Consider the following 12,910-nt stretch of genomic DNA (forward strand, 5'->3'; position numbering starts at 1 on the left):
GAATCGTATTCGGATTAAATATAATTAATTATATTTTAATTACTATATAATAAAATATTATTAACAATACAAAATAGATAATAAATAATATTATTTTTAAAATAAATTAAAATATAAAAATAATTTTCAATCTATTTTTATATCAAAAATATTGTTTATACAAATTTTAAATCATAATATAAAGGCTCTAATGGGTTGGGATCCTAGTGATATATGGGGTTTGGATCGGATCAGATCATAGCGTAGAATATCTAAAATTGATTCAAAAATCAAATCGAATCAAATTAGATTAAAATTCAATAAATCGAGATTTGATCTTAAAAATAGAACGTGTCTAATTTTAAAATCCAACTCAACTCCATCGGTCCTTTGAAGCAAATTGGCTCGGATCTAAACGATCGAATTGGGTAACTGATCAATCCTATCAATTTGCAGTCTTAGCAGCGGGGCAGTCGGTTGGGATTGAAAATAGTATTTGTACACGTCTATCATATCATTAGATAGATATATTTGCTTGCATGCCAAAGTGATGTATATTAATTATATATTTAGGATTCTTTTAAATATATTTACAAAATCAGAATGAAAATTATGTAAAAGTCAAGTCTGTTGATTTTCTAGATGGCATTATCTAATAGCCCGTCCAAATCTGACCCATTTTCTAGCTTGCAAGTTGCAAGTAGAAAAAACTATAAATATCTTTTTTCCTTCCTATAGAATTTGGCCCATATGAAACTTGGTTGATAAGTAGCTGTGCTTAAATAGTTGGCTCAATCTACAAATTCTACAAAGTTTTCAGTCCAATTTTATAGGAATAGTCAAATGGATCCCTAATGTAATCCAATATGATAAGTAGTACCTATAATTACTGATGATTTTAGTAGTTGAAAGATTAAATTAGCTTTTAGAAAATTCTTCTTAAAGGAAGATTGAGATACTCTCCATTTAGAAATATGACCGAAGAGACTGAAGTATTCATGATTGACATGATGGTCCATATGATGAGCACTTTTTGTGTGCATACAAGGCAAGCTGCTCGGATTGTTCTATTTATCCCTATCCCTAGGTTTAAATTCACCGTCAGACGTTGCTAATTGGAGATTTTTTTTTCCCCTCTTTTTTTTTTAGTAACATTTACCATCCTAATTGCCAATCTACTTCAACTTTTCACAGATGAGTCCAACAGAATCTAGTTAATAAAATAGAACGAAATGACACTTAAACAACATAAATTAATCTCCATCAGCGAGTGGTGTCTGGGGCTATGAGCAAGCATAAAACGTAGCTTTTTGATCGAAGGGTTGAAAGAAAAATCTCATGCTTGCACATGTAGCTGGAAATAGTAAAAAGAATCACTTAGTCATGTTGAGATTTATTATCCGATGTTACTCCAATTGAGATTTTATTTTTAATTGATTATTATTTTTAATGACTTTAAGACTCATGCTTAATTATTTCTTGTGTGTCCTATTTCTAGTAAGACTCTGTTCTAGAGTTATTTTATTTAGTTTGGAGTTTATGTTTTAGTAGTTTTTTATTTTGAATTCAGATATAAGTCAAACATCTCATTCGTATGATGCTCTATTTAAATAGATCTTTAGTGTCTTTTTTGGGTGTGGAGTGTGAAAGAGGGATGTGGAAAAAAAAGAGAGAGGAGAGATTATCTTTGCATGTGGAGACTTTTTTGTGAAGCGTTCTTGTGAAGGGAACCAAACTCATTATTTTTGCCCTTATTTTTTTTGAAAAAAATTATTTTTCTTTCCAAAATTTTTCTTCCACAATTATTTTCTTCTTGAAATTCTCTAAAAATATATATATATATATTTGTATTTGGTGTTTGTTCCAAATTTTGGGCCGGTACGATTGGTCTACTTCGGATAGCATACCATTTTATATAGTATTAGAGCTCTAGATCATGAGATTGGTGACTTATATATTTATGGTTCTACATGATATTAGAGTTATAGATTTTGAGATTGGTGGCCCATGTGTATTTATGATTCTATATGATATTAGACCTCAGATTTTGAGATTGATGGCCCGTGTGTTTATGACACTAAATGGCATTTGAGTTATAGGTTTGAAGAGTGGTTATACAATTTGTGACTTCAATCAAATTTATTTGGAGCATAATTTTTAGAGCGATGACTCAATTATTGGTGATTCTAGTGATCGTAGCTTGGCATGGTTGAAGAGCTTCTAATACTTTATTTTGTGATAGTGTAGGCATATAGACTCTTATTTGGTGATTCAAGATGTAAATTATTATGGCTGGTGCTACTACCTTTTATCTCAATGGGTTAGAGATGCCTGATGTTATCAATATCGATATGGTTGCTTTTATTAATCTTGTTTCTCTCCATATGTTGAATCATATCTGTTATCTAATATGGAAGGCTATTGTCAAATCTTATTTAAAAGAGCAAGATTTGTGGGATATCTTGGAGGAGTCAACGACGATGTCTATAAATAATTTCAACGATAAGATTGCCAGAAGGAAGTGAAATTTGAAATCTCAAAAGGTAATGTAGATTATTAAAATTTTAATTAATAAAAAAAATTATTTTGAATTCAAGATGTAAAGGAGACAAAGAAAGTATGGGATATTTTTATAGTCGTCTAATTAACTTCCAGAAAGATGAGACATCACAAATGAAATTTATCTAAAGAGTTGATTCTAGTTTCAAACTTTCCCAAAGATCTTGAAGAAGAACAAAATTAGTTAGAAGATGAAGATCGAAAATAGGGAGAGTTTCATCAGTTACAGACTAGATCAATTTTAGAAGACTCAAAGCATAGTAAGGTTATCAAGTTTCTTATAATCAAAATCAGAATGATTCATTTCTTATAATCAAAATTAGTATCTCAAATTTAGATAAGGATATTAAATTTTTTGTCAAAATCATTATCTGCTCTTGACTTAATCAATTTCTTATAAGATTATAAACAAATTTTACTATACTCTCGGTAGATGAATATTCGAATATAACATCTAAGATTATAAATAATCTTACATTCTTTCTAATCGATAGAGAAAAAAAAATCTATCGCTAAATATTCTAAATCCAAGATGAAAAATTAATGATCCACTCATCTTAGACTTAGGATGCTAAAAATTTTTTTAGTATGGTAGATAAGAGACCTCCTTATTGACACCAAAAATAATCTATAATTAAAGGTATTATCTTTTTCATCTTCAATAAATTTTCTCTTCAAAGAATATCAAATCATATCATTTATCATAAACTTTTAAGTTAAAAAATCAATATGTTGATTAGCTCAAACATAATCTAGATTACCGCACTTTCACTATGCACTCTAACTTAAACCAGCAAAATTTTTTAGATTTATAAAATAATTTCAACCAAAATATTATTCTATACTACAGATGGAAAAGATCTAAAATTTTAAATTTCAATTGAAGCCAAAGATGAATTTTTGATTCTCTTCCCTAATTTTGTTTGGAGCACAGCCATCTTAATTAATCCTTAAGTCCAATATCACATTCAAAATCATTATATAGATTTACTATAATCCAATATGAATCAAAGCTTAATTCTCTTGTCAATTCATTTAGACAATTCTAAATCAAAACTTCATAAGCAAAATCAATAAGAAAAATCTTCTAATGCTCCGGCAGATTAGGATTTAAATCAAAATATATAAGTAAAATCAACTCAATCATTTCTTTTAAAGTTTCTTCCATCGAGATCTTTAATATCTATCAAAATTTTTCTATAACAACCATGCAAGACTTTTAAAATCAAATCTCCATGAAATATCAGATTTTATCAAGGACCTCAATAACAAGGGCAAAATAATTTAGATCAGTTCATAAATCCAAAATCTTAAATTATAATTTCACATGTATCCTAAAATCTTGAATAGATATGATAAGATCTTTTTAGCCTAATCCGAAGATAACAATCAAGGATTTTACTAGCAACCTCAACAATAAGGGTAAAAAATTTCTCGATCAACTGAGATACATAATCTTTAAATTAAAATTTCATATATACCATATAGTCTTTAATATACATAAATAAGATATATTTTTATTTTTATATGCAAGCTTTGTATACGATCCATATTCCAATATAAATCTCAAAGAATATTCCAATCAAATATCATAAAAATCTTTTTAGTCCAACTTTAAACAACATTGTATGAATAAATCTTTATGTTGCCACTAAATAATCAAACTCAAAATCAAGAACAATATCACAGTATTCTTCCATATCAAATTTGAGCTTATAATTCACCCAAATTATTGATGATCAAATTAATGATCATAATGCATGATAAAATGTCATGATCAATCCTTTTATAATCACTTTAGATCAAAATCTAATTAATCATAATATGATCCATATATTACCCATCATAGATCAAACCTTATGAATTATAGTTTCTTTAAAATATTTTCATACATATTCATAAGATTTAACCAAAAAATCATAATGATAACTTATACTGCAATCGTTATAGATGTATATCCCAATGTCCTTAATGTCTACCCACCTACACACATCTTATATCTAATTCTATGTCATAATTTATCCATTTATACTCTGATACTATATTAATTATCATGCTGCTGATCCGAGATCATGTGTCTAGAGATCATAGTAACCGTCACATATTTATGAAAAACTCTCTCCCCAAGCATGCAAGGTATTTCAAAAATGATATCAATGCATTACAGTAAACTTTATAATAAATTAAGTATAAAATTTAACTAACTAAAATTAATTTTAATCTCTCATAAAATTTTAATGATATTCATAATATCTTACATCAATTAAATCTTAAATAATAATCTTAAAAAAATATAATAAATCCATGTTGCCGACTCTCGCTTCTAGCTCACTCTCAAAATAGTACTCATATCCGTAATTGAGAATCTGAATTTAAAAAGAAAGAAGAGATAATGAGCTTGATAGTCCAATAAGTAATGAATATCTCAAATAGATATTTTAGATATTATTATAAGATATAATGTTTGAATGCCATGAATAAACATGTGAACATATTTCATGCCTATTTAAATAATAATGTTCTCAAACATTCATAGGCATATGTAATTATTAATCTAATTTGAAGAAAATACATGTAACTCATCAGCATTTAATTATGACCAATGTTTAATCCCTATTGGCAGGATCTATTGAATATCAACGTACAATCCGTACTGACAAGATCTACTGAATATCAATATATAACCCCCATCGATGGGGTTCACTGAGTATCAACATATAATCTCCATTAGTAAAGCCTATTGAATATCAATGTATAATCTTCATTGATGGGATCCACTGAGTACCAAGATATAATCCTCATTGGTGGGGCCCATTAAGTATCAATATATATTTTTAATTGATGGGGTCTACTGAAACATAGTTAGATTGAGAGCTCAATCCAACATATATCAAAGCACTTTTGTAAGACAATATATATATCATAATTTCATGTATATTCTTTGATAAATCCATAAACCATAGTATTCCAGAAATCCTCAAATTTTCAAACTACCTTTCGTTCAAAACACAATATCATAAATCATGTATAATTCAAAAATTAATTATTTATTTTTAAAATAAATTATAAAATATTTTGAAAAGATGATCTATTACTTATCTCTATGAAATACTGAATGAATAGGTTCAATCAACCTTGAGAGTATCCTTCAGAACCTATTATTTAAAATATATTCTTCTATCATTCTTAAACTACCACTAATAAAAATTTTAAATCCTAATACTTTCATAAGGCTGTCAAAAGTGGTAGCATCCAACATCTCAGTCAGTCAAATCAAAGGTAATTTTATTTGATCACAATTAGAATAGAAAACAGATAGTTCAACAAGAAGATCAAAAGTGATCGAAGCTATTAGTGCCTAATAAAAATCAAAGTGGAGGTTGGCACACTGATTGATAGTCAAGAGTCAATTTGATCAAGTAGCTTCATCTAATCAGAATCACTTAAAATATAAAGATTTAATAGAATCAATAAGGGCCAGATCTTGCAATATTTGATAAAGGCTCGGATAGTATGGGCATGTTATCCAACTGATAAAGTGGTTCAAAATCCTCTATTGGAATCAACTCAGACTCAAAGCAATAGATCGGATTCACTAGATTCATAAATCACGTAGAGAGAATATCAAAGGAGAGATTAACAAGATGGAACAGGATCGATTAGGCAATACTGTCCGACATCCCGATCGATCCGATCAAGATGATTTAATCAAATCATAGGTGAATTAGTATATAGATGATTCAATAAAAATCATAAATAATCAAATCTAGAGATATCCGATCTGATCAAGATAGATACCTGCATGCTATTCGGTGACCGTGGATCAAGACTATCTTCGCTAGGATCAGATCAGAACCATTAAAAAAAATCTTTTTACTGGATCGATCATAGAGAGTAAAAACACCATAGAGAGAGAGTGAAACTTCTAAAAAGAAAAATTAGGGATTCAAACTCAACGAAGGGCGAGAGGGAAGAGAGAGAATCTCTCTCTCGCTCTCTTTTTCTTTTTCTTTTCTTTTGCCTTTTTCTTTGTTTTTCTTCCTTTTTTTTTCACAGAATAAAGGACTTATATCCTCCTTCTTCCTCTCTTCTTCCACAGAATAAGGAACTCCCTTTTCCCTTATTCCTAAAGCAAGCACTACTACAAAATAGTTTCAATCGTTGTCGTAGCTCAAAAAATCGCTGCCATAGCCTACGACAACGGTTAGACAACCGCTGCCACTATGTCCGTCGCCGTAGGCCTATGGTAATGATTTTTTTAGGATACGGCAGTGGTTGTGTCAACCACTTAAAGCGAAAATTTAGTGCAGGGGCAAAATGGTAATTTTAAAATTTTTTCAAAATTACTATTTTACAGCGGAATTATTAATTAATATCATTAATTAATACTAATTAATCCTACACTAGGATCTAAATATGATACAACAGCATGCATTTAAATTTGAAATTCAAATTTGAATCAGTAAACGTTTTACAGTACTGTGTTCAGAACACATCACCTTTTGCGGATAGTCGATCACCGTAATCTGATCACCGTCGGAGGGCTCTGATCGTCACGTCATAGCCACCCAACTATCTGGCCTCTGCGGATCATCCACATGAAGCTCCCGTCTGATCAGCTCCTCACGAATGCTAGTTCGTGATTTCACCCTTTTGATGGCAGATGTTGATCGAACTCCTTCGATCGATGTGTGCCGACTTCTCGGATGCTCCGATCGTTTGCACAATTACTTGAGAGGCTGATGGATCTCTCTCTAAAATTTGGTGGACTTACGACACTCGTGGCACACCAATCTCACTTCCCGAACCCTAGGTAAAAACCCTAGGGTACACACCAAAAACCCTGCGCCCAATTTTCTCTCTTTTCTTTCTTTTTCTCTCGGAAGGTTTTGGACCTTCACCTTGGCAGAAGCCTTCCTCACGTCCCAAAGTTTCTCTCCTAATTTTTCTACGCACGTCCTACCTTTCTCCTCTTTTTAAAACAACGTCGAACGTGTCTTATCCGCGTGAGAGGATAAAGACAAGAGGTTACACATTTGAATTCAAATCAAATTTGAATTCAAACGAAAACCAACTTATCCCTATCCTTTTGAGCGTGAGAAGAGAAGGGGCGTGACTATTTGTGCGTGGAAAAAGTTTCACGAGAAACCTTTTCTCGTGTAAGTAATGTGGCGCACAAAATGGATAAGGATGAAAGGGCAAGTGATAAGTTATCCATTCAAATTCAAACATGCTTTGAATTTGAATGGCTAACTAATTATTTTATCCATCCATATGGCGCACAAATGAGGATGTGGGGAAGGGTTTTGCGTGAGAAAAATTTCATGAGAAGTTTCTTCTCGTGAATTCAAATGGGTGCAAGGAAGTTGGGTGACGTAGGGAATTTAAAACAAGGTGGTTTGATTCAAATTGAGCCAACCTAATTTAAAATAGGTTGAGCACAATTAGACCAAATTAAACCCAACATAATTAGGCTTAATTAAGCTTAATAAAATCCTAATCAAATCAGGAATTAACTAAACCTAACCTTTGATCAAATCAGGGACTAAACCACCTTAGCGATTAGGTCAACATTTAACCTAATCGGGTCAATCCAAACTGAATCCAATTCAATTGGACTTGATCCAAAAATAATTACTCAATCAAATTGAGTTAATTAGTGATTAAATCACTAATTAAATCTCTCATAAATGTTGAGTCCAAATCCGATGGGCAATCAGGCATCAGAGACCATCGATATGAAACCCTGATCAAAGAGTTCAAATTTCAAATTCAAAATTCAAAATTCAAAATTTTGACTCCGGTATCCAAAATGTGTGGAACTCATGATTAGAGAATCTTAATTCTCAATCATAGAGTTCCAGATAGATAAGACTCATAATCAGCCATCAGATCAGAAAGGAACCTCTAATGTGTGTGACCCCGCAGGTTCGAACCTAAGCCGGTAGCACAGGAACCAATTTCTGTACTAATCGAAGTGACCATCTAGCAATGGTACCCGACGATCGGATAGGTTGAATAATCGCAATCGCAACATTCAGAACCTACGTGAATATGGTTATCGTATAATTCATCCCTTTTGACCCCTGTGTTTAGGATGACTCAGGGTTAAACTGTCAACCCTGATGATATCATCCGAATCATGCTCAACTCAATTAGTCCTGTGACTCCTCACTAGGACTACCCTGACCAAGTTTTGCTAAATTGAAACACGACTGTACACAGCTCCTAAACTGGAGTGGTAAATCCCATCTTGACACACGCACCGACAAGTCAAGTACTTGACTACACCCAGCAACCTTCCGTCACTGAATTAGAAATTCAGGTAGTCCAGTGCCTAAGTGCAGTGAGTTGCTTGCAAGTCACCGTGGCGGTCTCAGATCGGAGGGACATTTATACCCATATCCCATCGGAGCAAATCTTGACAGCAGAAATAGCTCCGGAGTTGGTCACGTTCAGTGCAGATGTACCATTACATCTCACCTGTATGCCATACCAGTGTCTCCACACTCTTTGGTTATGAGGACAACCAACCCATATGGCACACAACGACCTATGCTCGATAAATATTATCATCCTTGGTAACAACGTATCATTTGGTCGCGAACATGTTTAAGAACTAAACGACAAATCCTCCTTTGTCGAGTCTAAATAGTCCTAAGGACTTCACCACAACACAGGAGTTCATTAGAAGATGAAACATTTGTGATGAAAAAATACCAAAATAATTTTTATTTATTTATAATTCATGTACTAATATAAAAGGAGCACAACCGTCAACAGGCTGACGATTGGCTTTGGGACACTATTCCCAACACCACTGCCATAGAAAAGTATGGCAGCGGTTGTCCAACCACTGTCGTACAACTATGGCAGCAGTTGTCCAACTACTGTCGTAGCTCACTTATGGCAGCAGTTGTCCAACTACTGCTGTAGCTAAGCTACGGCGGTGGTTATGCCAACCACTGCCATAGATATTATGGCAGTGGTTCGCAAATCATTGTCATAGCCTTTCAGTGGTCAAAAAGATCGGTAGATAATGGACGATGGTCGGCTGGTGGGAGGGGGTGGTCGGGCCTGTCGGGGCGGCTATGGCGGTTGGGGGTGGCAGGGTTGCCAGGCAACAGTGGCTGTCGATGGGGTGCGGGTGGGGCGGGAGCGGTCGTAGCGGGGGCGAGCAGGGGTGATGGGCGGTTGACTACTTAAGTCATTATATACATGTCATTCATTTTTTTCATAATCGATGTGGGACTATCACAATCAACTATAGGTTAGACCTACGACAGCAGTTACTGATAACCACCACCATAAGCTGATCTATGACAGCGGTTACTGACCTATGGCAGTGATTATTAGTAATTGCTGCCATAGGTCCAGTCTATGACAGCGGTTGGTGATAATCATTGCCATAGATAGAGATATGATAGTAGTTATATTTAACCACTGCCATAAGTAGATATTGTAGTGATTAGTAAACCACTGCCATAGATTTATAGCAGCGGTTATTAGCAACTGCTGCCATAGAGGCAGAATATAATTTTTTTTTATTTTTCTCTAATATGATATAATTTTAAAATTTAAAGTCTATCTTCACCATTCATTATCTAAATAATTATCATTAGAGTATCATCATAAAAGATTATCTCGATCCGACAGCCCTAGATATGTTGATCATTATAATTTGATTTCGACAGCCATGAATGGCCACGTAATGATCTAATAGATAGAGACCACCGGTGGATCCAAAAACTTGCAATAATAATTTCAGTGATATTGTTATTATCTTATCAAAATTTTATTTTAATTGGACATCATTATCATGATCAATTTAGCACGGGATGATTTGGATCATTAAATAAAAAATGAATGATGAAAAAGCCAAATGACGTCTGATTATAAGATAATTTTTTAGATAAATAATCTTTGCTACTACTTTGATCATTTGTACGATAATGATCATAAAATTTAAACTATGCATATATGAACGATCTAACACTATATGTCGCTTGCTACTCATTCTTAAATTTCTTAAGTAATTGTACTTGTGCTTTTGTAGGATGTGCTCAAGTAGATTCCAATATATACGCACGATTTGAATTTTATAATCATCACTGTACAAATGATTAAAGTACTGATAAAGATTATTTATCCAAAAAATCATTTCAATCGGATGTCGATGAGCCTTGTGATCACTCATTTTTTATTTAACAGTCAAAATCATTCCATACTAAATTGACCATGCTAATGATGTCCGATTGAAGTAAAATTTTGCTAGTATGCCATAAATATCATTGAGATCATTGTTATAAATATTCAAATCCATCGATAATCTCTATCTATCAGATCATCGCATGATTTTTCATGACCGTCGAAATCGAATCTTGACAAAGTTAGGGCTATCAGATCGAGATGATTTTTTATGAGAATACTTTAATGATAATTATTTAGATAATGAACCATGAAGATATGCTTGAACTTCAATTTTTACTATTATAGGTTCACGTAACCATCCAAAATTATTATGAAATGACAAAGTTTTTACTTATAGCAGCGGTTATAGTAACTATTGCCATTGGTGATCTATGGTGGTAGTTATTTATAAATACTGTAATAGATTCGATCTACAGCAGCGGTTATTTGTAACCTCTGCTGTAGGTTATGTTTACCACAGCAGTTATAAATAACCATTGCCATAGGTTTGTCCTACGGCAGCGGTTATGAATAACTGCTATCGTAGGTTTTATGACAGCGGTTTTAGAAACCATTGCTGTATAAGTGCTGCCATAACCCCTTTTTGTAGTAGTGAAGGGAGCTTCTCCCCTCTCGAAAGAGTAGACCTTAGTGGCAACTATGACCATGGTCCGATGATCGGTGGCTATCAAATGGCGTCGGAAGATCAAGAACAAGGCATGAAAAAATAGGAAAATCAGAATCATAATTTTTAAATAATTTCTGGCAGAAATTTGGCTAAGATTGAAGCTTAGGAACTATGGAAGATTGAGGAGAAAACAATTAGAGGGATTTATCTAGTCATATAGTGGAATTCTCCAATTTCTAGTGGCCAAAATGTGATTAAACCATTGATAATCCCAAAAGAAAAAGAAGAGAAAAAAAGGCATCGAACTTTCGTGATTTTTCGATGAGAAAAATCAAGATGTTTGAGGCTTTTAACTATTTCAATAGGAAGACTTTGAGATTGTTTTTAACTCAGATTTTCGAATGTTTTTGGATCTCCCGATCGAAAGAAAACTCCTTCAGAAGTTCTCCGCGTATTTCCCTGCTTCCTCTCAGTAACTCCATCTTCCTAGCACATGTAGAGCACATGCTAGCCCTTAAGAACTTTTTTTTTGTTTTGATGCTTTAAAAATTATACTATAGTGGCGTTAGGTATTACAATCCTATTTCAAATAGGACTCTACTTCAAAAGTTACTCTATTTAGTTTAGAGTTTGTATTTTAGTGAATTTTTGATTTTTGGATTCAAATACGAGTCAAATATGCCACCCATATGATAATTTATTTAAAGGAATCTTTGGTATTCTCTTTGGGTGTGGAAGAGTGTGGAAGAGAGGTGTGGGAAGAAAGAGAGAAGAGAGATTATTTTCATGTAAGGAGACTCTTTTTTATGAGGAGAGCAAACTCATTATTTTTGACCATTATTTTTTAATAAATTAATCTATTTTTCTCTTTCAAATTTTTTTCTTCCATAATTTTTCTTCTCACAATCTTTTAGAAATATTTTTTTTGTATTTAGTATTTATTTTAGATCTTAAGCTGCCACAGTCGATCGACTTCGATAGTGTGCCATTCTATAAGTCAGACCGGGCATTTTAGTTGAAGCATTACCAGGCTATACTATAATTATTCAAATCCAAATATTTGAGGATAAATCGCTCAAGAATAACATTTCATTGCTAAATAGAGGGGCAAAATTTATGCACCATACATAAGGTCAGTGGTTTGTGAAAGATTATATTGCCCATTTTATTCATAAGCACTTGTAAAATTAAAAAAAAAAGGATCTGTGTATACCAAACACAGAGCATTTTCCAAAGAACGTAGAATAGAACTTGATACTCTCATGTAGAGATGCATCTGCTATAGTTTGCACTCTATAGGTAGATAAATTATTGGTCAATATTTTTTTTTGAGCAGATATGTTCTAATGAAAAGATGAGATTTTCAAGGGAAAAAAGCTGGAAAGGAAAGTAGGCCTTGTACTACTACCTCATGAGTAACTATCTGATTGGAAATGGAAACTTTTAATGGTACAACTGCAAAGTTTGGCATTTCTAAGGTCATCATGCTATAGGAAATGTAATCTGTAGGTTGATCTTTATAGAGACCACTAACATGATATTATACTTCATGAA

Source organism: Elaeis guineensis, chromosome 1 (assembly GCF_000442705.2).
Source record: "Elaeis guineensis isolate ETL-2024a chromosome 1, EG11, whole genome shotgun sequence".
NCBI classification, from domain to species: Eukaryota; Viridiplantae; Streptophyta; class Magnoliopsida; order Arecales; family Arecaceae; genus Elaeis; species Elaeis guineensis.